At 41.8% G+C, this 25,822-nt stretch overlaps 1 protein-coding gene across 2 annotated transcripts in view; it reads left to right on the top strand.

Annotated features, from left to right (window-relative positions):
* Positions 1-16,132: 16,132 nt before the first annotated feature.
* The window catches only part of RAP1A (RAP1A, member of RAS oncogene family), a 76,618-nt gene continuing 66,928 nt past the window's right edge, over positions 16,133-25,822 (top strand). The window contains exons 1-2 of one of the 2 annotated variants that reach the window (XM_046005756.1): positions 16,228-16,244; positions 23,456-23,549. The gene's annotated coding sequence lies outside the window, so the exon portion shown is untranslated. Of the gene's footprint in view, positions 16,245-23,455; positions 23,550-25,822 lie in introns of both variants that reach the window. The other variant, XM_046005764.1, reaches the window with a different exon arrangement.

Genomic DNA, 25,822 nt, shown 5'->3' with positions numbered 1-25,822 from the left:
GCGGTGGAGACTGTCAGCCAAGTCAGCACCTACAGACGGGTGAGGACAGCCAAGAAGCGTGTGCCTGGTGCCCCACAGGGAAACTGCCACAGCAGTCAGTATTGGGGCCAACGAGCCAAATTTCTGCACGCCATCTGCATTCCTGGATACTGTCAGAATGTCCCCAGACATTTGGGGTCAGAAGTAGGATCCCTGGTACATGCTGGTTCCCCTCAAAATCAGTTCCCCAGGGGCCAGGATGTCCACCATTTAGCCTCTACCCTTAAGTCATTTTGATTTTTTTACTTGCTTACAGCATCACCGTTCCTAACTACTTCCCATCTTGCATTGTTGCTTGCTGTCTTTGGTATCCTTTTCCTTCTTCCTCCTTTTGGGCCAACCCATGGATGACCATTCCACAAAATGGTTGAGCAGTGAGTTCCCGGTCTGATGAACTTAGCCTTAAAACAAGTTTAGATGCAACAATCTTGGGCTCTATGTCAAAAGTGAGGAACAGTGTGCTTTGAAACATCCAGACCTGTCGCCTCTCTGAACAGACCTCGGGCCATGTTTATCTCGTTCTTTGACTCATCAACCTCTCTGACTCTGGTTTCCATGCTGTGAGGTTTGCCGTGGGGTTAGTTGTGAGAGGAAGACCTACTGACAGAAGTTCAAGTTAGCAGTGATAATACTCCATTAAACCTCAGACAGAAGGTTGACATGGTTTCTTACCTGCCAGTAATCAGTAACCACAGGACAGAAGTGATTTCCAAGATTTGGGATTTGCTGGGTGGTTGACATAGCTAGCAACCTAGGGGAGAGGGGACACCCAAAATGAGCCTATTCTGTGATGTGTTGGGCACGGTTGGTCTGCTAAGCATGGGGGCTTGCACATTTTTATGGTTTTGCCATCGTTTTGGCAGGATAAAAATCTCTAAGGGCCAATTTACCCAACTGGCCACCACCTACCCATGCAAAAACAAACAAGTTTGTTTACTGAGAAGAAAACCAACGCTTTGGCAGAGGACAGGGACAATGTCTTCGGATCCCCAGGACCTCATGGTCTCAAAATATATTTATTGAGGTCTTTTGATTATTCTGAGGGTTAATCATACGTGATTCTCCAATCCTTTCAGTTTCAGCACGGTCCTTGGAGGGTAAATCTCTGTCCTAGAGTACAGCCAGGTAATAGATCGTGGGCAGACTAAAGTCTCAATTTTTATAAAACATGGACGGAGAGGGAGAAGAGCAGTAGGAGCCTGAGCCTCTCCAATGCTTAGAATTAATTAACTGATTAGTCCATTGACAATTTTTAAAGATATTTCCCTCTAAAAATTGGTGGGGAGTTACAGGTGGGTCCAAAGTGGTCGCCAAGACGGCCAGAAACCCAAATACTGTTACGGGCAAAAGTCTTGGCCTAAGAGCAAAGAAAACGGGGCCATAGCGTTGGACTGTGTGTTTCTGAGGTCATGTCAGCAGTCTCCTGGGCCTCGGCTTTTGCCTGCTCAGAATGCAATTTGTTCAGGCAGTACAGCTGGGGGCAGCAGGGCTTCGGGACAAAAGCCTCGGCTGGTGAGAGAAAATCAAAAATAATCCCCATTAAGTTCCCATTATCTTAAAAATTAGAAACCCTAATGAGAGGCTTCCAGAGCAAGTGGAGCAGCAGGAGGGCACCTCTGATGAATGCTGTCTTCTGTGAGGATGTCACTGGCGCCGTGGGCAGGCTGAGGGCCGGAGCTCCTCAGAGCAGTTTCCCAGGAAGCAGCCAAGATGGATTGGGCCCCTCCCCACCTCCAGCTCAGAAGCCATGAACAGATAGAGAAGCACCCAGAAGTGATGCCAACACCCTGAAGGAGACCCCTGGGCCTGAGGGGTGATTGTCTTTAAGCCCGCATATCTTTAACTCTTCCTCAGACACTGAACAAATTTAACTTGGAAGGTCCCAGATTCTCAGTGTGGTGTCAACTAAAGGCAGGCAAAATGCCCACTAAAGGTTCTCAGCCTGGGTTCCCCTCAGATTTCAGGTAGGGGAGCCTCTGACATATAAGCAGGTAGCTGGGGACACTTCTTCTGCTGGCAGTGAGCTACTATGGAAACACCACCCATAGACCTGGCAAATGGCCTCCAGGGTGTTCTGTCCAAACACAACATCTCCTCCCCAGCTCCGCATCCCATCTTGAAACTCATCGAGATGTGCCTCCTCATCTGGTGGCATGGGGCCAGGAGAATGCCCGGAGGGTCTAGCACCATACAGGGGCTCCTCGGGGCCTGCTAGCTCCCCCCACGCCCGCACCCCTACTGGAGCATCAGAGATTATCAGGCGGCAAGTCGTGGTGTTGTTATTGTTATCCTGATGTGTAATAAATCTACATGGTGCCACAAATTAAGGCAAGGCTCTGTTCTCACTTTACACACTGCCAATAGTTTTATTGTAACAGCTCGAAGATGTGAGTTTTCCTTTTTAGGCAGAGCAGAGGAAGCTGTGAAATGTGAAGAGAGAACAAAACAAGACAGCTTTTGGCCACCTGACGGCTCCTTAGGACATCCAACACCTAACACGTTGGCGCTGAATGGTATCACGGAACTGGAAGGCCTTACAATGCCCACGAGAATTCATTTGAATTTATACTTTCCTGTCAGTGTATCTGCATTCTGTGGAGCTGGCTTCCCTAACGAGACTCACAGCCCTTTCTCTCAGGGGTGAACCTGAGCTGATTGTAAGATCACAGATTGGTTTGGAAACTCATTAAAGTCAGCAAATGAGCATTAGGGAGAGTTTGTGTAGGCTGAGATTGTGATAATCTGTTCATTTTGGCAGTTACAGTTCAGGGGATGAAGAGAGGGGCGGCAGGACCCCATAACTCCCCCCACCCCCAGCAAGATTATGATTCGTTTCAGACGCCTGTCCAGAGATGCACATGCTCTGGCTTTTCCTTCCTTGCACCATTCACTTCAGTTCTACAGGAGGCAAGGGAAGGCCTTGAGATAGGGAAAAGCCATCGAAGGAGTGCAAAGTTCAGGCAAGGCCTCCAATCATGCCTCCCCCACCCCCCACCACCTGACACTTAAGGAATTTTGTCCGGCATCCTGTTCCTTGGTAGCAAATTGTTAGTCAGTAAAATATTTCCTTCTTTAAAAATATTTTATTTATTTATTGGACACAGAGAGAGAGAGAGAGAGCACACACGGGGAGGGGGAGAGGGAGAGGGAGAAGCAGGCTTCCCACTGAGCAAGGAGCCCGATGTGGGGCTTGATCCCAGAACCCCAGGATTGGGACCTGAGCTGAAGGCAGATGCTTAATGACTGAGCCACCCAGACGTCCTTCATTCAAGATTTTTTAACCTGCCGGTTCTAGAGCCTTCCTTTTATCTTCTTCCTCTTTAGGTCTCACCTGTCTGTGCTTTACATGTCACTGTACCCCTGAAAGCTTATTATGTTGAACACATAGTTGATACTTAACATATAAATGTTGATTCGTTGACTTTCAAAATAGTCATCGAGCTCATTCTACAACTACCAGCTGTGTCCCCCTGGTTTACCATCATCCTGGCATTATCCTTAATGACCTTCCAGTCCAGAACAACTGACTCCCTGGGTACCCCCCTTGGCAAAACCCTAATGCTCACCCCTTTACTCCTCCTTAGAAAATTCTATATTTCCTTCACTAAAGTCTCACCGACAGGAAATTTCATTCTCTGAGCTTGGATGGTCTCGTGAATTTTATTTTTCTCTCCTAGGTTTTTCCCCTAATACTTTCTACCTCTGGTTAATCTGTAACAACCCTAATCAGTACAAACTCTGGAAAAGCTGAGGTCACAACTTCTGAATCTGGTTTGAATTTGGGATTTGCTCCTGCAACTCAAAATTAATATTATAAATTTACTGGAAGCATGTTTCCTACTTTCTGGTCTCAAACTGGTATTTTTTACACACAAAGATTGGTATCTGGTTCAACTTTTTTTTTTTTAAGATTTTATGTATTTATTTGACAGAGAGAGACACAGCAAGAGAAGGAACACAAGCAGGGGTAGTGGGGGAGGGAGAAACAGGCTTCCCCCTGAACAGGGAGCTGGATGTGGGGCTTGATTCCGGGACCCTGGGATCATGACCTGAGCCAAAGGCAGATGCTTAACTACTGAGCCACCCAGGCACTCCTCAACTTACAAAACGAAAAAGAAATTTCCAACTCCTTCCCTGGCCTTTCCCTATCTCACCACTGCCCACTTCCCACACACCCCCCCACTCCCCCACCCCCTTCCATGCGGAGTTACTGGCAATGGGAAAGATGCAGTCCTTGCTTGAATTCCCCTTAGGTTGTATCATTGTTTGAAAGTTATTGTTTCTCATCCAGAAGCAGACGGGGACAAAGCAAGGAGTTACTGTTTTAGCTCAGCCATATAAGGTAGCAAGGGCCACCTGGGTGGCTCAGTCAGTTAAGCATCTGACTCTTGATCTCAGCTCAGGTCTTAATCTCAGGGTCCTGAGTTTAAGTCCATGCCCAGCGAGTGTTAACAAATATTGATCAGGCACTTCTCTTGTTCCCAGTACTGTATTATCCATTATATTATCTCGTTGAACTTAATTCTTGCCCTTTCAGGTAATATTGATGTTTTCATTTTATAAATGAGGAAGCAAATGTTTCAAAGTGCTACGAAGGTGACTTGTGTTGAGTGGTAGGACCAGATTTTTGGATACAAGGTCTACTGTTCTTTGCATTTCATCATGTTTCCTTTTGTCCGCTTCCTAACTATATGCTAATAGAATCCTATATGCAGGGGCACCTTGGTGACTCAGTGGGTTAAAGCCTCTGCCTTTGGCTCAGGTCATGATCCTGGTGTCCTGGGATCGAGCCCTGCATCGGTCTCTCTGCCCAGTGGGGAGCCTGCTTCCCCCTCTCTCTCTCTGCCTGCCTCTCTGCCTACTTGTGATCTCTGGCTGTCAAATAAATAAAATCCTTTAAAAAAAAAAGAATCCCATATGCAAGAACTGGAATCTGTACAAGATGGCGGCTCTTTTTTTTTTTTTTTTTTTAAGATGGCGGCTCTTAAAGAACCTACAGAATACCGAAATCCCATTACGGTAAATACCATTCTGACACAACCCCATTCGAGAGCTGGCACTGGCTCCGGGCTTTCATCTAGTAAATACTCAAGCGATACTTCATGAAAAGTTAATACAAATTTCTTAGTGGAAATTTGGCACTTAGGACATCTTTAAGATTGGGTCCAAGTGTCAGGCAAAGAAACAGGAAGCCTAATAGTAAGATGCTGGTTGCATGCTCCTTTATGCTATAGATTCTAAAAGTTATCCTCACTTAACTGGTTGTAAACAAAATTGAAAGTACCATGAAAATAGTACCTTTAAAAAGGTACCTGGAATCATAATGTCAACTCAAGAAAAACTGGGGGGTAGTAAATAACTATTATGTGTCCTACAAAAGTAGCAAATGAATATGTTTCTTAGCATTGACTATGTGTAATTACCATTATGAATTTTTATATATTATTTCATCTTCACAACAACTCAATGAGGTAAATGCTATTTTCATTTTATAGTCAGAGAAACTTGGGCTCAGAGAGTTTAAGTAACATGACCAAGGTCACAGAGCTGAATGAGTGGCAGGACTAGAATTTGAACTCACTCACACAGGATGATTCCAGAGCCTACATGTTTAATCACACTTAGGGTTGCCAGATAAAATACAGAATGTCCTGAATTTCAGATAAACAAACTCCAAATATTTCATGGAGCATATTTATACTAAAAGCATATCTGTTGTTTATCTGAAATTCAAATTTAGCTGGACATCTTGTCTTTTTGCTCAGTAAATCTAGTGAACGTAAGCACACTCTTCTGCCTTCTATAAATTTCTATCTATATCCAGGTTGCTTAATTCAGAGCTTTACATACGCTTGAATTTTATTACAGAATAAATAACATTAACTCATATCCACAAAGCTGTGGCAAGCCCTCTTGGATTCCTTTTCCCTCCATTTACTGACGGCTGGGGACAGCGTTCTCCTTGATAGGGCAGTTCAGCGCAAGCTTTCCTCTTCTGATAAGAAAAAACTTTGCTTACTGTTGGCGCATTCTGGCCTCCTGCCTACATTGGGCTTTCCTCCAAAGGCCAGCAGTGTCCTCTCTGGGGCTCATCCTTATCCAACTTCCCTGCGGCAGAAATCCTTGATTCTTTCTAGGAGTTACAGTGCCGCGTGGCTGTGTAGCTGCTCCTTTCCAGATGACAGTGTTCCCAGAAGGTAATGGAAAAGAGGGAACTGGCTACAGTTTAGCAGAAAGGGGCCCTGCATATAAAGTCTGTCGTATAAAACATACAAATAGGCAATGCACACATCCCCAAATAAACAACTCTTGCTTATCTGTGTGTTCACTCTCTTCTCTAGAGTAGTTTCCTGCAATGCACGACATGCACCTGACTGCCTCCTGTTACCACCCAAACCTGAGGTGCAGAAATAGAAATTGCTTTAATGGCCACTTAGGAGACACGGGGATTATTCCACAGATCAAAAATGCACTAAAAAAACAAATATAAAGGGCTTTGGAATTAGCTCTTTTTTAATCTTTTAATAATGTGAATAATTGAAAAGTGACCCACCTATTTACAAGCTTGGATAGTTACAGAAATCACCCTGATCGTCCAGGTTTCTTAAATCTTTCAAATGGTGTGAATTTTTATGAGCCCAGGATGAAATATCTATACCAGGATAGATAATATTTATTATAACATCTTGTTATTATGTTGACAGGCTCCATGACAGCACTGTACATGCTCAATCAGATAATTTTTACCAAAACGCTGTGAAATTCTGGCTTTTATTATATTATAGATAAGAACACAGAGGCTGCAAGAGGTTAAGCAATTTGCCCAAGGTTGCACAGTTGGTCAATGACAGAACCTGCATTTAAACCCATGAAGTCTCACTCCAGAGACCATATGCTTAATTACTGAGCAATAATGCCTCCATGACATAAGGTCAGTAACTTAGCTTCAGTGGTGAAAAAGCAGTTTTGGTTTTGTTTCTAATTTCAAATCTGTTGTTAACGCTTTCATTCCAGAGGTTCTCTTTCTGAAAAAGTAAAGGATATTCAGGAGGAGAAGAAAGTGGGGGGCAAGTAGCCAAGCTGGTTAGGATTAAATTAGATGACTACATCTATAGAAACATACAACCTACCAAGACTGAATCATGAAGAAATAGCAAATCTGAACAGACTAATTACTAGTAAGGAGACTGCATCAGTAATCAAAAACCTCCCAACGAACAAAAGTCCAAGACCAGAGGGCTTCCCTGGTGAACTCTACCAAACATTCAAAGAATTAATACCAATCCTTCTCAAACTCTTCCAAAAAAAAAAAAAAAAAATAGAAGAGAGGGGAACACTTCCAAACTCATTTTACCAGGATGGCATTACCCTGATACTGAGATCAGACAAGGAAGCCACAGGAAAAGAAAATGACAGGCCAATATTCCCGATGAATATAGATGTAAAAATTCTCAACAAAACATCAGCAAACTGAATTCAACAACACATTAAAAGGATCACACACCATGATCAAGTAGGATTTGTTCTAGGGATGCAAGGCTGGTTCAACATCTGCAAATCCGTCAACATAATACACCACATTGACAAAATCAATAGATTCAGGAAAAGTCCTTGACAGTATTCAACACCCATTTATGATAAAAACAAAGAAGATAGAGAGGGAAAGGACCTCAACATAAAGGCTACATAGGACAATTCCACAGCTAGTATCATACCTAGTGGTGAAAATCTGAAAGCTCTTCCTCTAAAATCAGTAAGAAAACAAGGATGCCATACAGTTTGGAAGTCCTAGGTAGAGCAATTAGGCAAGAAATGGGAAAAAAGGTATCCAAGTTGAAAAGGAAGAAGTAAAATTATCAGTATTTGCAGATGACATGATATTACATATAGAAAACCCTGAAGAGTCCAATCAAAAAATTATTAGGATAAATGAATCCAGTAATGTTGTAGGATACAAAATCAATACACACCCACAAAACTCTCTATACTAATAATAAACTATAAGAAAGAGAAATTAAGAAAAAAGTCCCATTTACAATTGCACCCCTCCTCCAAATAGGAGAAAACACAGAAGGTGAGCTCCTTCACAGAGGTCTGGTGATGATTTTTCTAAATCTGACACCAAAGATAAAAGTAACAAAAACAAAAATAAGCAAGTGGGATTACATTGAACTAAAATATTTCTGCACAGAAAGGGAAACCATCAACAAAATAAGAAGGCAAACTACTTACTCAGAGAAAAGATTTGCAAATCCTACATTTGAAAGGGGTTATTATCCAGACTATACAAAGAACTCAAGCAACTCAACAGCAAAACAACAACAACAAACCAAACTATCTGATTAAAAAATGGACAGAAGATCTAAATAGACATTGTTCCAAAGAACAATGACAAGACAGACAGATGGCCAACAGGTACATGAAAGATGTTCAACATTACTCATCATCAGGAAAATACATGTTAGAACCACGATGAGATATCATCTCACACCTGTCAGAATGGCTATTAGAACAAAAACAATAAGAAACAACAAGTGTTGATGAAGATGTGGAGAAAAGGGAACCCTGTGCCCTGTCAGTGGGAATGTCTACTGGTGCCGCCACTATGGGAAACAGTATGGAGGTTCCTCAAAAATGAAAAACACAACTACCATATGATCCAGTAATTCCAGGACTGGGTATTAATCCATAGTCAATGGAAACCTGCCTCAGAAGGATACCTGCATCCCCATGGTCACTGCAGCATTATTCACAATAGCCAAGATATGGAAGCAACTTAAGTGTCCGTGGATGGATTAATGGATAAAGAAATTTACACACACACACACACACACACACACGCATGAAATAAGTCAGAGAAATACAAATACTATAAAATCCTCTCATATTTGGAATCTAAAAAAAAAAACAAAACAAAACCCAAGCTCATAGAGAGAACAAATTGGTGGTTGCCAGAGGTGGGGTTGGACAGTAGAAGAAGCAGGTGAAGAGGGTCAGAAGGTTAAAAAGCAAACTCGATGCTGTATGACTAGTACCCAACTCACAGCACACGTGACTCACCACACGAGTCAGTCAGGCAACACCTGTACCGGTTTCTGCCCTGCGCAACTGGACAAGTCTACCGATCTATCGCTCGCTCGGTTGTATGTCACAGTGATCTCAAGCTGCCACAAAGGATTCTAAATGCTTACTCTTGTTTTTTCTGTACTTAATGTCAACTGCTGCTATGATCTGAATGTTTGTATCCCCCTACAATTCATATGTTGAAATCCTCAGCCCCAAAGATGATGGTATTAGGAGGTGGGGACTTGGGAGGGGCTTAGGTCAAAAGGATAGAGTTCTCCTGAATGGGACTGGTGCCCTTATAAAAAAGGTTCCAGAGAGATCTTTAGCTCCTTCCACCAGGTGAGGACACGGCAAGAAGGCACCACTGTAAACCAGAAAGCAGGCCCTAACCAGAATGTGACCTTGTTGATGCTTTGATCTCAAGACTTTCAGCCTCTGGAACTTGAGAAATAAATTTCTGTTGTGGACAAGCTACCCAATCTGTGGTATTTTGTGACAACAGCCCGAATGAACTAAGACAGCCGGTAATAAAAAAATTTTGTGGAACAGTTTGTGAACCATACCTAAAGAGCACTAATAAACAAAAGATCAGCTTAGCACATAATTAATTAAAATATACAAATATGCTAATGAATTGGATGGTTGGCTTATATTCTCTCCCCAGCCCCCCCCACAACACACACACACACACACACACACACACACACACACACAGTCCTGAAATATTTATTGAAAACCTACAATATGTCTCGTATATTTCAGGTTCTGAGAATATAGTAATAAACAAAACAGATCAAGCCTGTGCCCTCAAGGAACTTATATTCTAATCCAACCAATGATTTTTTGTTTTTTGGGTTTTTTTTCCAACCAATGTTTTGATACCCACAGGTCTGGGTTCCAATTTGAGATCTTGCTAATTAATAGCTCTGCGCTTCTGTGCAATTCATTTAATCCCTTTGAGCAAGTTTTCCCCCTCCAAAATGAGACTTACAGGTACTTTAATGATACTGTTGGTAGGATTAAATTAGGTCCTGTGGAGTCATTCTGGAAACTGTAAAATGGTAAACTAATGCCAGGTCCTTTGTATCTTTTGCAACAGCATAAAGAAGCAAGCACTCAGTTAAGATTTGTGACTAAATGTGTGTAAGGGCCTATACGTGTGAGGTATATGCATTGTGTAAAATATGCCAGCTCTTCAAATCCTTAAAACCACTGAACCAACAGGAAAAGTGTATTAGGTATTGTGGGGTATAGCATACATAATCCTACTCTTCAGTTACACGTTTCTAAGAATCCTGACCTAAAAACACATTTTCCAAACACTGATTGGATGGAAGCTTCTTTTTATGGATTTGTATCACAACCTGAAGGCTTCCAAAGGCCCTGTTCATAAATCGACTGTCGGAGTAGCAAGCGATGTTAGTCCTGTGAGTTCAAAGCATACCTGAGCTCTCTAGGATTACGAGATAGAACAGGGTTGGAAACGTGCTCTAAGTCTGGGAAGCCTTTGGAAGAACTTCTCAGCAAACCTAGCATGAAAAGAAGTATAGCTCGTCTGTTTCTTCAAAAGTTTGAATCTCATGGATATACTATTGTTTGAATTTTAAGGTAAGTTCATTAAGCCCAATGACGAAAACTATCAAAAGAATATGCTCCTACGGTGCCTGGGTGGTTAAGCCGTTTAAGGGTCTGCCTTTGGCTCAGGTCATGACCCCAGGGTCCTGGATCGAGCCCCACATTCGGCTCCCTGCTCTGCGGGAAGTCTGCTTCTCCCTCTTCCTCCGCTGCTCCTGCTTGTGTTCCCTCTCTCACTATATCGCTCTCTGTCAAATAAATAAAATAAAATCTTAAAAAAAAAAGCTCCTGAAAATGATTTTTTTCTTAGAAAAAAAGAAAGGCAAACCAGCACCCTCTCAGCACAGCATAGCCACAGATGCTGCAGCAGTCCAACTCTGTAGACAGGAAGATCCATTCACCAGTCCAGTCACTCTCCGGGTCAGTGGGATCGTAGGTGAGATCGTTGGCACGTGCAGCTCCATGGACATCCATCTCCCCGAGCAAAGACTCCTCTACCGCCATGCTGTTTCTAGCATCCTCCAAAAACTGCCTCTCAGTTGTGTCATGATTATGATCTGTTTCAAGAGCTGTTCCCCACTTCATTTTTTCCCTGTTGATTCTTCTTCTTTCATTCATTGCTTCTAAATTTCTAAAAGCGCTGCCCCAAACCTGGCGTTCCGACTTAAGAAATTCTCTATTGTAACAGGAGTGCCATGAAATATTTGCTTTTCGGTTTCTTCTGCTTCTTGCCCTTTTTTGTTTCTCCCAGGATATAAGGACAGTCTCTTTGAGAGTTGGTGATGGCACTCAGAGATAGAGGCATACATACTCTTCAGATTCCATGAATTACATTCCATGAATTACAACTCAGTCCACTGGCTGGTTGAGGAGTATCTCATATGTACGAGCTGCAAGGCTGACAGGAGCACTGATGTAATTAACACACAGTAATCTGCAAGAAGGGATATTTAGTAATGGGTATAAAATGGCTGCACGAAACATAGGGCAAGGCAGCGTGTCAGTGTCGTAGGTGAGGTGAAAACAGAAACTATGGGATTTCAGAGGAGAAGGAAAATCAGAAAAGGTTCCAGGTAGCTACCGCAACATGAGACAGGCCTCCAAGGATTTCAACAGAATTAGGGTCTGCAAGAGGGGATGCAGGGAAGGCATTGCTCCAGGCAGAGACACGATAGGCCAAGGGGTTGGCTCCTTTGTGAGAAGTCTGTAGGAACTACAGCCAGTAGTTCAAGTTTGCTTGAGAACTAGCTCTTTCTAAATAAGGGTGTCCAGCAAGGTGAGGCCAGAAAAGTGGGATGGAGCCACATTCCTGGGCAAACGCCAGTTTGAAATTGATGGAGAAATGGGGATAATTTTAAAAATAGGGTGGAGTCCTGATTTGGCCACTGCTTTAGAGAGGTGGTTCTGGCAAAAACACAGGATGGATGGAGGGGAAAGGAACTAAGCAGGAGGCCAAAGAGGAGACTACAGGAAAAGTCTGGACTGGAGGTAGTCAGTCATGGTCATGGCAGCAGAGGGAGAGAGGAGCGGGAGGTGGAAGAGACATTGTATAGGAAGGACCTCTACCCGTCTGTGCAATATAGTAGCCCCCAGCCATACGTGCCTATTTCAGTCTAATTTAAATTCGTTCAAGTTAAGTAAGATTGAAGATCCAGGGACACCTGGGTGGCTCAGTGGTTTAAAGCCTCTGCCTTCGGCTCAGGCCATGATCCCAGGGTCCTGGGATCAAGCCCCATATCGGGCTCTCTGCTCAGCAGAGAGTCTGCCTTTCTCTGCCTACCTGTGATTTCTCTCTGTCAAATAAATAAATAAAATCTTCAAAAAAAAAAAAAAAAAAGATTGAAGATCCGTTCCTCAGTTGTGTTAGCCCCATTTCAAGGGCCCCGTAGCCATGGGGCTACTGCACCAGACTACATAGATAAAGAACATGGCAGAATGTTCCATAGGATGGTGCAAACTGTTACACTTTGGGGACTGACGGGGCACAGGGATGGGGAAGACTGCAGGCAGCTGAGGCTTGGTGGCTGAGTAACTGAGAAAGGTAGTGTCATGATGAGAAAAGGGGAAATCAGGAGAAGGATTTAGGAGGAAAGATATCATTTAGTTTCTGTCGAACACCAGGTAGAATAAAGTGTGGACACAAATGCATGGGTGTTCTCAGTGGGAGGAAAAAAAGAAAGATAAAGTAAAGGCCTCAGTGGGCTCTCCTAAGGCTTGTAGAGAGGCCCTGGCAGGGTCCAGTTGGCTCATCCCCTGCTGCATTCAGTTTCTCTCCAGCTTGTGCAGCTCCCTCAACCTCCCCCAGACCAACGGCTCAAGAATGCTGTGACAAGGGCAAGAGCCTGAAGACCCTGCTGGTTCCTCAGTTCCATGGCTCCTCCCTGAACCCATTTTTCTCATAGATGCCTTGGCTTCCTCTTTCCCAACCACCTCACTCACCCTTCCCCATGCTTGATCCTTGGAAAGTCCCCTTTCCCCACTTGTTTGACTTCTTCCTCCTGATCTATTCTTTCTCGCAGGCAACACCAAACCATTGACCCCACCGCTTTTTTACTTGCCTCTCTGCCCTCCCAGTTGAGATTCCAAGGTCTGCCACTATAACCCCTCCCTGGTGTAGACTCCCTTACCCCGTCATTGACTTTCATCAGCAAACCCAGCCCTGGTCAAGTCCCACCCTCCTACAGTCCCCCAAGAAACATCATGTGGCTGGAGAAAACCACACAATCTTGCTAATGGTCTCACTTTTAACATAGGACCACCAGCTCGAGAAGGCCCTCCGTGCTGTCCATACTATACTTCTCTAGTAACTCTTCCACTCTTCAGGGAAATTCTTGCTCAACTGCTTCTAGCTCCTTAAATAGCCAACAGCCCCTCCCCATTCACAGTTCTTCACGCATAGAGTACAGGAAAGCACGCAGCCCAGCTCTGTCTCCTCAGACCCAGTGAGGCAGTCAGCGCACATACAGTACTCTGTACAACCTGGGAAAATGTGCACAGTGTGTGTGTGTGTGTGTGTGTGTGTGTGTGTGTGTGTGTAGGAGGGTGGGGAGGATGGCTAAAAGGCACCACTCCTCCAGGTGGAGTAAATACAAAAGGTGCCCCCCCCTTCCTCCAGGTGGATGTAGCTCACAGCTGGGTGGGGAGAACAGGGGATGGATTTTAGCTCCCACCTGTCTGTCCCTTTCTGCTCCACAGTGGCCTGAGCATGCCGTCACCAAATGCACCATCTGACCTACCTGCTTTTGCACCCACAGACTTTGCCTTCTGCCCCCAAATAGTGTGTGAACATACTGTCCTTGGCTCCTATCCAAGGCCACCCCCTTCACTTATATGCTGGGTATCACTGCTTCTCATCTTCTTGAGGACAATCGTTCTCCACTCGTCTCCTCTTGCTTTCTGTTCCATCACATTTACCACTCTAAATTGGTCCAACATACCAGCAAAGGAACATCTCCCATTTTAAAATACTCTCCCTTGGGGTGCCTGGGTGGCTCAGTTAAGCCTCTGACTTCAGCTCAGGTCATGATCCTGGGGTCCCAGGATCGAGTCCTGCATCGCGCTCCCTGCTTGGTGGGGAATCTGCTTCTCCCTCTGACCTCTTCCCTCTCGTGCTCTCTTTCTCATTGTCTTTCTCTCTCTCAAATAGATAAAATCTTCAAAAAATAAAAGAAATAAAATACTCTCCCTTGATCCCAAATACTCCTGGGGCTACTACCGTTTACTCAGTTGCTCTTTACAGCAAATCTCAAGAGATGTTTAGACTTGCTATAAACACTCTGTCTTCCTCACTTCCCATGCTCTTGTTAACACACCCTAATCAGACTTTCTCCCCTATGACACCATTGAAACTGCTTTCATCAAGGACATCGGTCACCTTCATTTGGCCAAATCCAGTGTTCAAAATCTGTCCTCAGCTTAGTTGTTTCAGCAGTATTTGATAAGAGTGATGACTCCCACCGTCCAGAAACAATTCTCTTATCTTCAGTCACTCACCCTTTCCTAGTAGTCCTCTGATCTGACTGGTAGCTCCTCCTCCGTTTCTACTTAATCTCCAAGTGTTGGATTCCTCTTAGTCCTCTCCTCCAGCTACTCTCCCTCCTTAAGAGCTTTTATGTAGACTTCAGGCTTAAAAAGCATCTATGGGCTGATGAATTCCAAATTTATATCCAACTGTTGTTGGATATAAAACGTTGTACTCAACGTTCCATGTAGATGTATAACAAGGAAGTATAACATGTACAAAACAGAACTCCTGATTTCCCCCACCCCCAAATTTCTCCTGTTTGAGTCTTCCCCATCTTATGTAATAGCACCACCATTAACCCATCCTTCGGGACCTGAATCTTAAGAATCATCCATGATGTTTGTTCCTTCCCACGCTTTCTGCCAAATCCACTCCAATTCAATATGTATCTGAATAGCTTTCTCACTCCTTTGGTGCCATCCTATTTCAAATTACCACCAACAACATCCTTTGTGGTCTTCTTGTTGACATTTGTGCTTCCCTATTGTGTATTTTACACATATTAGCAAGAATAACTTCTAAAAATGTGAATCAGATGTGGTCATTCCTGTGCTCACCCTCCCACGGCTTTCAGTGGCTCTTACTTAGAACAGCCCGCGAGGCTCCACAGGATTTAGTCCTTCCACACCTCTCAGCGTCACTACCACAGCTCTCTGGCTAGCTGGTTCCATTCAGCCATACTGGCCCTTTGCTGTTCCTGCAACCTAGCACGTGTATTATTTTCACCTCTCAGTTTATGGCTGATTATCTGTCAGCTTGGAAAGGCTGTCCCCGCCAACCAACCCCCCACTATCCGCCCCGCCACCAACACACACACCCTAGTATTTGCTAGGCTCCTTCCTTTGTATCATATGTATATGATAGGTGCTCAAAGGTCTCCTCTGCGGGGCAGTATCTGGCCAGCTATAAATTCACCCCATTCCTGGCTTTATTTTTCTTCACACAACTTATCACTACCTGAAATTATTGTTTACTTATTTGTTCTCTGCCTCTTCTCTCCCACCCCACCAGAATTCAAGCGTCACGAGGACCTCTCCTTGCCTATGGGATTATCCCCTGAGCCTAGAACAGCGTCTGGCACTTACTAGGTGCTCAATTAGCATTTGTTGAATTATTTCATTCCCTCCAAAATTTTATTCCTCCGGAATTTCCGGACTCTTCCTCATTTCGTTTCTCGGCCTTAGGCAGCCTCCCACCCAGCCCTCCGCAAGGTCCCCAAACCCCGCTTCTCCCACAAGGTTCTCAGCTCTCACCACCCTCTTTTGCGCGGCTCCTTTAAGCGGACTCCGGAAAGCCGCGGGGAAGGCGGGGCCGAAGGCTCTCAGTCGCGGACTCGGAGGGGCGGGGCGGAACTGGAGGCGGAGCCTGCGTGCTGCGTGCGTGCGCGTTCTGGAGGCGCCGCCGCCGCCGCCGCCGCCGCTCTCGAGGCCGCCGCCGCCGCTGCCGCCGCCGTCGTCGCCGCGCAGAGCCGGAGCAGGAGCCACGGCCGAAAGGAGGGAGGAGGTGGAGGAGGAGGTGGAGGAGGCGCCGGACCGGGGGGGTGAGTGAGGGGCGGGGAGCCCGAGTCGGCCCCAGAGGGAGCTAGGGGCGCGGGTCGGCCGAGCCAGGGCTGAGGCGGCTCATGTCGCCGGTCAGTCCCCTGGCTCCCCCTTCCTCCTCCGCGTTCCCTCGGTGTTCGGGGCGGCGGCCCGGGGGCCTGGCCGGCGGGAGGGGCCGGGGCTCCGGGAGGCCCTGTCGCCGCCGCCAGGGCCAGAGCCAACCACGCCCGCGGACCGAGCCGGTCGACTGTGGCTGGGCCTGCGGGAGACGGACGGGAGGGGCCCGGGCCGGGTGTGGGAGAGAAAGAGGACATTGTGTCCCCCCACCCTCCAACTCCCCGAGGTGTCATGGCACAAGCCCGTTTCCCTCGCCATCTCCTCGGACACAGTGCCCTCGCCACTCACTGCCCGAGAGATGCAGAAGACTGGACATCGCTGCCTTTTCCCTCTTCTTGCATGTCCCCAGACTAGGGTCAGACCTTCCTGCAAACCCAGCTCTCCCCTTGGGGGTCGCGCGAAGAGGGGGTTGGAGGGTTGGGTGAATTTTCTGCCCTCCTGTGCTAGAGAAGGTGCGGGTAGACGGAAGGGTTGCTCTCTCTGCGTTCACTTCTGTCAGGGTCAGGGTCTCCCTCTCCTTCCTTTATTCCCCCAGTGCAGAGGGCTGACATCTCTACATACCACTCCACCTCCCAGCCCTTTCCCGCCCTCTTTCCCTCACGTCTTCCGTAGCTTGCCATGTGTTCGCCTTTCCAGCGTTGCTCCTCTTGGGTCTCTGCTGCTTCCCTGAATTTTGTTAGGGAAGGGGTCACCGTGTGATCTTGGCTTCCTTCAGACCGGGGCTGGTAGGAGTGTCGCATGTCCCCTCAGGAAGTTAAGGACCGTGTCTTCAGCCGAATTGTGTAATTTACTGCTACAGGGAGAAGGTGAGGGAAGACACTTGGGCCCGAAAAATGGGATCTTCTCACAGGGCTAAGTGCTAGGAGTTTGGAGGACCTTTTAACCTGTTGGAAGAAAGAACTAATGTTGAGTTATGTATTCCTTTTTTGGAAGGGAAGATGGTTTTGTCACTGCTTTGAAGGGAGGAGAAAAAAAGGAATAACAGGGCAGGAGGTTAATGGGCCACAGCCTTACAGGTGGCCACAGTTTTCTGCTTCCTGGGTGTGGGATGATGATTCTTTCTGTTTTTATCACAGTAAGAGTAAAGTAGCAGCTCATAGTTTTAACGTGGGGCGCCTACCTTCAAAAGCATTCTGCAGGCCCAGTCTCAGAGGGATGCTGCTGGAAACAGGATTTGGAAACTTTCTTCTGGTTTCCTGTCAATGTGTGGAGGCGGGCATGCGTATGTGTAGTTTTTCTTTCCTTTTGATGTAATTGATACCTGCAGTATTTTGACGTAATAAACACTAAATCAGGCCTGGAGCCCCTTTCTGTCTTTACTATCTATGATTTCTTGTAACACTTTCTGTTTTGAAATTATAATTTGCATTGGTTGAAATTACTTTTTAGTCTGGTGTTTCACTGAACCTTGTTTCCTTGGTATTTTCAGTTATGTACTGCAAAATATGATTAGATGTAAGGTATTGAGAATCACACCATTCCTGGCACAAGGTAGGCAGTTGATATTTTGTGGATGAATTGAATGATTACGAAGATGTAGCTAGATACTATATATCTTCTGTCCTTTTGAGAGGTAGCTTATATTAGAATATTGTACTTTACTTCCAATATAAAATAGCAATTCTTAACCTTTTCTAGGCCACCGACACCTTTGAGATTATGATGAAATATGTAGTCTCTCTCCTCAGGAAATAAAAAGTAATAGACTTTTATGCACGAAATTTTGCATTCAGTTTCAGGATCGCTCTGAAGCCAAGCATAGATACCTATTTCAAAAGCAAACTGGAATCCCTGAGTATTATTCAGTTCCATATTAAAACTGTTTAAAAGCCTTTGTTCACTCTCTGTGTGGCCTCAAGAATGACAGTGTCGATACTTAACAGACTAAACTTTGGGTCTTTAGGAACAAGATTTAAGAGTAATTGTTACTACAATTTTATGAAGAAAACTTGTCACTATTAACTACTACCAGCCAGTTTTAAGCTAATATACTAATGGCTTCCAAGGAAATAAGATTGTTGTAGTTACTTTTGGCAGCCTAAAATCATAATCACAACGGATTTAGAATTTTTATTGTACAAACTCCTTAGTAATATGATCAGCTTGAAAACATTCACAAATAAAACTATTCATTTTTCCTGTTCTCTTCTGAGCTTGTTTATATGCATGGTTTTTCATGTAGTTAATAATTATTGTATCAACATTTAATACTAATTCAACAAATTACGGAAGGTAATTTGAATTAAGGAAGGCTTTTTGAATGCCTATTGTGTGAATAAAATCAAGTTCTTGTTGTCAGAGAGCTTATATTCTCATCAGGAGAGGTGAGCCATAACCAAATAAATGCAGAATATGTTAGATGATAAAGTAGGGTGAGGGGAAAGAGAGAAGCAGTGGCTGGGAAGACACGTGACTGGAGCAGGGACCTGAAGGAAGTAAGATAGGTGTATGTCTCTGCAGAAAGTGAGTTAGGTGCGCTCTCTTGGCAGAGAGGACTGCAAGTGCAAAGATTCCCTCCGTGTACTTGGCCTTTTGAGAAGACAGTAAGCAAGAGGGAGTGAGAGAGCTTTAGGTTAGAGAAGTAACTGAGCCTTGTAGGTCATGGTAAGAACTTGGGATTTTACTTCGAATGAAATTACCAATCAACTATTGGAAGGTTTTAAGTAGAAGAGTTTGTGAGAATCCTTCTGGCTGCTCTGTGGAAATCAACTTGGTGGGGAGTTGGGGTGGGCAAGACGGTAAGCAGGAAGACCATTTAGGAGGCTAATCTTTATTTTAAGCCTTTTTCGGATATTGCAAAATAGTCCATCTACCTGTTGCTGGGCTTTTAGATAGTTTCTGTTTCTCCTTACTAAAATTACGATGACATGAACACTTTTGTGTATGCAACATACTCTTTTGGAATATTTTCTTGGGATTGATTTTCAGAGGAAGGACTGCTGAATCAAAAGTATATGAATATACTTGTCTTCTTGATGTATCTGTGAATTCCTTCAATGAGGTATGTTGTACTAGTTAAAGTGATAGCCACAGTTTTTTGATCTAGTTTAAGGCATTGTCACTTGAGTTGAGTATTATTTAATACTTGAAGAAATCATTTGAGCTATAAAAGAAAAACCTTCTAGATTGTTAGGTTGAGTTTTCCAGTTGCTTGAATTTAGAGTTCATATGTTAGTTCACCTCTCCAGCATTTAAAAATAGAGTGCTAATTGTTGGGGATACAGAGATGAATTAGACAGGGTCTTTGTCCTCAGGAACTTTTACATTCTGTCATAATTCAGAATGTAACAGTCAAATAAGTTTAAAGCCTTGCCCAAGTTTACTACTGTCCATGAACTTTGTTATTATATGACTGATGATCTTTTATATACAATAGACATTCCAATCAAGCATCTAATTTTTCATATTGATAATTTCTTTTTTTTTACAAAAGGATTTTTAAATGATATCTGCAATTTATTTAATTTCTGTTTTGTATGCCTTTAGAATCTTATAACTGACAGCCCCATGTTTTGTTCTTTGGAATAAATTATGCAACTAAGTACTTAGTTGAATTTTGTTGTAATTCTTTATAATTATTCAAAACACGGGGACTATTGTTAAATAAGGTTAGCATTGCATCTTTGACGTTTTATTTAGTTTATAAGGGAGAATGATACAGGTCTGTTTTGATAGAAATTTCACTACGGTGAGGGCATTGCTCAGCAGTTCTGGTTCTGAAATTTAGATGGGCTTGATTTGGCAGGAGCAGGGAACTCCACCATCTCTAAAATGAGTGAGTTGAATAATTGAGTTACCTGCAAGCACCTAACACTGTGTCTGACACATGCTAGGGATCCAGCAGATGTTCATTGAACCTCAACTAACCTCTAAGTTCCCAGTTGTAAAATTCTCTTATTTTAGAAATTCAATTTAAAAATTTGTATAAAACGTTTATATATTAATGTTGTGGTGAGTTTAAAATTGTGAACATCATCTTACTTCCTCCTGATGTTCCTTTTCAGATTAAATTTTTTAATTTTTTAATTAATTTAAATTAATTAATTTAATTTTTTATTAAATTAAACTCATTAATTTTAAAAAGAGTTAATGGCATATTTCAAGTATTTTCTGTCCATTCTGATGCCATATATTGCTGCATGACTTAATGCCAAATTCACATCTTATGGAAGTGATTAGTGTTAAACATAAATATATTTAAGCTTCTTAATGTTGCCGAGATGAAGCATCCACTACCCCCCCACCCCCTTTTTCTGTGTGTGAAATTTGGGAATTGGAAGTAGTAGTTTTCATGTGCTTTTCAGCCTTTCATGTACAAAGATAATACTGCCCTATTCAGGTTATGAATTTTTTTAATAGTGGTTAAGGACACTGAATGATTCACATACTCTTTACAGTCCTCTTCTCACAGTTTTGAGATGAGTGGTTAAGAGTCCAATTTGTTTGAAAGTTAAATCATCCAGAAGAGTGTCAGACCTATAAGCTTAGCTTACGATGTACTGATCAACAAAGCAGTTCAGCAGAGAACGATGCCGTGCTCTCGTCTACACTTGAAAATAGGCCTTTTAGACGTAGAAGGTACGTGGATGCACCAATAAGAAAAGGAAAATTGTGTGTGATGATTAAGGTGGAGTTGAAACAAAAGATAATGTACTTTTGTAAATGGTCTAAAAATAATGGTTTTAATATGGTTTTCAGAAAACCATGATATGCACAGAGAGGATTAAGTGTGTTTTGTGAAATAAACTTTAGTTCGTAGACAAGTTAATGGTTTTTTTTTTTTAAATAAAGGTACAGATGACTTATTTATTTAGGCTAATTCCAGATAAATCTGGAAAAAAATTTCTTGCATACCCAGTTTTTTTTCTGTCTCTAGCCTATGTAGTTTCCATTGCTAGAGATTGGTTCAAAGTGTAGAATGATAAAGTCAACCAAATTTGGAATTAAATATGTAACCCTGTGTTTGGTTTTAGGATATATTTAAGTTAGTCCATATTTCATAAGAATAGGAATATGCTAAACTATACACTGTAACTTGTAAAAGATACTGTTGGATTAAGTAAAGCATGAAGTGAGTTACTTTGAATTCACAAGTATATATACCTATCACATTCATGGCTGTTTGCAGTGCTGTGCTATACACATTTATTCTTGTTGTAAGAAATAGCTTTGCTCAGGATAGAACTGTGGTTTAGTTATCAACCACAGAAGTGTAAAAGTAAGAGAGGCACAAAGAACTGTGTGCAGTTGTTTCTTTGGCCAAATCCCAAAAGTGGCTTGTAAGATTCTAAGTTAGGAGTAGGAAATTATCTCCTATTGTAGACTGAACATTTCAGATCAGTCAGATGTGTAATCTCAAGAGTAAATGCATACACTGTATTTTCAATGATATTTAAAAATTCATTTATAAACGGGATCATTGTGTTCTAGACAAATTGGCTGTATTATAAAACATTAAGCAAGCAACCATAACTTTATTGTTTTAGCAGTTGAAATTTAATACTAACCTTTGGATTTTATATAGTTTTCAGTATCTATCCCAAATCTTTGATGTCTTTTGATCTACCTTTTCCATTCCATTGAATGCATGTAAAACTGTTGCATGATTTTATTAATAGATTTCAGATTCAGTCATTGAACAGATGTTCGCATGACCCAATATTAGGTTCTTTGATGGAAACTGAGATGTGAGACTGCAGCTTCTATTATAAGGAATTTATAGTCTAGTAATTTATTTTGTTTGCCAGAACCTGACATATGTTTTATAAATAAATGTTGTATTTTCATGGTAGAATGGAAATAGAATGATACTCATTTTCTAAGTAACATCAATGTAATACTTTAAATTTTCTCTTAGTTACTCAGTGACTATTTTGGTGATACTATTTTCTACCCCCCCCCAACCCCCACGGCTTTATTTTCTAATAGCATTTTAGTATTACAAGCAAACAAGTTTCCCAGTTTAAAATACAGTAAAATAAGAATTTTTGCTTAATCCCTGTTTTACTTCAATTCGAGACTTGTTTTTGCTTTTGTTTTTATTTTCGCAAATTGCTGTTCTGCATATATGCCAAAGGTATGGATTTTTTTTTTCTTCCCACCTTGTTCAGCTGGCAATTTTAATTCTGTGTTTAATATAAGAAGATTTTTTTGTTGTTGTGCTTTTGTTTTTTTGTAGAACAGCTTAATCTTTTTTCCTATGCTGATAAAAATCATCTTTTGCCACTAAAGTTAACTCTGCCCTAGAACAGAAATGTGCATGTAGAAAAAAATGCATCTATGTGCATTTTTAGTGAATATTGGTAGCTTGCCAGCTTTATTTTCAAGTTCCTCCCCACTCCAGACCTAACTATGCTGGGCTTATAAGGCAACAACAGTATACATAGTTAATTTGCAGAACAAGAATAGTTTTTCTGGTTTTTTCCCTTTTGCATGTTTTGAGTTAGGATTAATTGGACATTTATTATTCTCAATAGACATACAATAAAACAATTCATTTAACTGTGGTGCTTTCTGTTGAAGCAGTGGCTGACTTTTAGATAGTGAGCATTGTGGAATTTCATGAATACCACTGAATTTTGGGTGACATTCTTTACACAGTTTAAAAGTAAGTGTGAGCTAACAGGAGGTGGAAACGAAACAGGTTTGACATTTTCTTTGCACTGGGAAATGTTTCTTTTCCAAGTAACGTGCCTTTATAGGTTCAGGATCATTTTCAGTGAGTATAGCTGCTTACATTTTTTTTTCCTTGTTTAAAGTAATTCATGTTCCATTGTGGCAAATTTTGAAAAGAACATAAATGTAAAGAAGAAACTGAAAATTATCTATAAACCTATCACCCAGAAATAATTACTACTGACATTTTAATGTACATTTTTCTAGTTGTTTCCTTGCATGTACAAATTTTTTTTTAATGGAATTATACTTTTATATATACTGTTTTGTGCCTGCATTTTTCTCTAAACAGGATATTGGTCTCCTAGTTTGGGACTTTTAGGTTGATTCTTTATAATATTACTATTTTAAATAACACTGGGGCAAACATTTTTGTACATTTATCTTTGATTGCATCTCTGTTTTTTTTTTCTTCCTTTAGGATAGATTCCCAGAAGTGGGATAACTGGATCAGAGGGTGGTTACCCTGTGTATAAGAGTGTGTGTCTCACTGCACCTTCAATGGCATTGAGTAGGTCAGTTTTTACAATCTTTGCCAATTTGATAGATATCTGTTACAATACATGAGTGGTAATCGCAAAATCCTCTTATTATTAATAATCTGTAAAACCATCATAGTGTATGATTGGTAATTTGCAGTCATCTTTGAAAAGTTGGTTGGAATGAATTTCTTTGAAAATATTTTAGGTGAAAATAATCTTTGTGACAAAAAAAGACATTCCTTGAAGTTGCAATTTGAGCACTGTTCTTTTATTGCAAAGAAGTAACATTTTAATGTTCTCCCTTTACTAAACTGGCAAACATGAGAAAGCATATTGTTTAGTATGTAGTAAGTGGAGATATCATGTAAAACTAAATTATTTCAGATAGATGAAGGGGGTAGTCACATAGTTCAGACAAAAACAGAACAAAACAAAACCAACCAACGTAGGGTTTAGAGCAATGTCTCTAGACTTAGGCAGCCTGGGTTCAAATCCTTGCTTTGCCACTTACTAAGTCTATGATTTGAGGCAACTTACTGAGTATATAATGTGAGATGACTTACAAATTTAATATTTGATGTTTCTGAACTTTGGCTTTCTCATCTTTACAAGGAGAATAATAATACCTACTTCACGATTTTGTTGAGAGGATTAGAAATAATATGTAAAACTGACTGCTTGGCACATAGTAGGCATTTAATAAGAGCCAGTTGTAGTAAATTTGGGGGGGTTGCCCTTATTGGGGGGTAGGGCAGATATCATTTGTGTGTCCTTGTTTACATGAATAAATGCAGAGATGCAAAAGGCCATGAGCAGTGGCAGCTGGAGGGGAGTGGTAGACATTCTTTATGGTAGGAATGGCATGAGCCAAGATAGAAAGTTCAGGACAAGTTGGAGGACAGGGGATTGATTTGACAGAAGCCTGAACTTGTATAATTAGAAAATATGGTGATAATACTATAAAGATTTGTTGGGCTAGACTGTAGAAGTCATTGAATGCTAGGTTGAGAAGTACAGACTTTTATTCAAGAGCACAAGAAGTTTTGACATGAGGAAAATGACCCAGTCAGAGCATTCATCTTTTTGAAGATGAATTTGGCTACAAAGTACTGAGTGAATCGATGAAGAAAGAGACTGAGGGCAAGGGGGCTGGCTTAATAACAAAGGTAAGGCAAATCTGAGGGTTTAATGGAAAACAGGAGGGTAGGTTTTGGGAAGAGTTGCTGGGAGTCATTGTCAAAGTCTCTGGGTCTTTAAGTGTACTCAGTTTGGAGATGAAATTCAAAAGAAATAGTCTGAGCCTAAGGGATAGGCTACATGGAGTTAGGAACCACTGAGAGAATTGGACTAGCTGTCCTTTGGTTGTTGCTACCTTTTTTTTTTTTTTTTTAAATTGAAGGGTAAAAGATTCCTGTTATTTGATCTGTGAAAAATACGTGCTTATGCTCTTCGACAAATGCATAGTCTGCAGAAATGTTAATTTATTTAGCATTTTGAGTCCTTAGTTAACAAAGACTCCTCAGTTTTAGACATTCTATTTCTGGAGGTATTATCTTAAAAATACTTCACTGTAAGGTTAAATTCTGCATGTGTTTTTGAGCATTTGTCCATGCACTGGACTTCCAAAGCATCGGTTATGTGAGCAGACGTAATGAAAAGTAAAATATAGGCTTCTTGTTAAGCAGCTTAGAATATTGCCAGTGAAATATGGAGCAGTGAAAAATAGAAAATTGAGTATGTGATCTTTAGAGGAAATCCTGCGTTTAATACTTCTCTTCTTTCCTCTTTAATTTCTTAATTAAAAAAAAAAAAAAAAAGTTTACATGTGCCATTCTTAGTCATTTTGGTACCTGGCTCTAGCTCTGTGCTAAATTGTACTTTCCACTTGGCTGAATAGTAAATAAGCAGGTTATCCTACAGACTGATAATAATGTTTCTTTGTGCCTGGTAAGTAAACTCACACGGGCTGTGAATTTTCTGGTTGCTGTCTTCCTTTAATACTACCAGTTGAGAAAAGAAGCAACACCCGAGTTTTAAAAAGTATACGTGGGTTTGTGATACTTTCAAGGTGTTTGCATTTTTTAAACTAGTGAGTTGTTTTATCTTTCTTTAATGTTTCTTTTAGTTTTCAAATATTTTCCAAACTCAGAAATAAAGTCTTTATTATTAGTTATTTTCATTTAAATCTCTTGCTTTTAAAATTATTCTTGGAAATATTTTTAAGTTAGTAAGCAAATGTAGCACATAGTATTGGGGTTGTGTGTGTTACTTACTACAAATACTGTGCTTTTCTTATGTGAAACCGC

The sequence above is a fragment of the Meles meles genome, chromosome 1 (genome assembly GCF_922984935.1).
Source record: "Meles meles chromosome 1, mMelMel3.1 paternal haplotype, whole genome shotgun sequence".
NCBI lineage: Eukaryota > Metazoa > Chordata > Mammalia > Carnivora > Mustelidae > Meles > Meles meles.
Note: the sequence above shows the minus strand (reverse complement) of the source record. Positions and strands in the feature narration are given on the sequence as shown.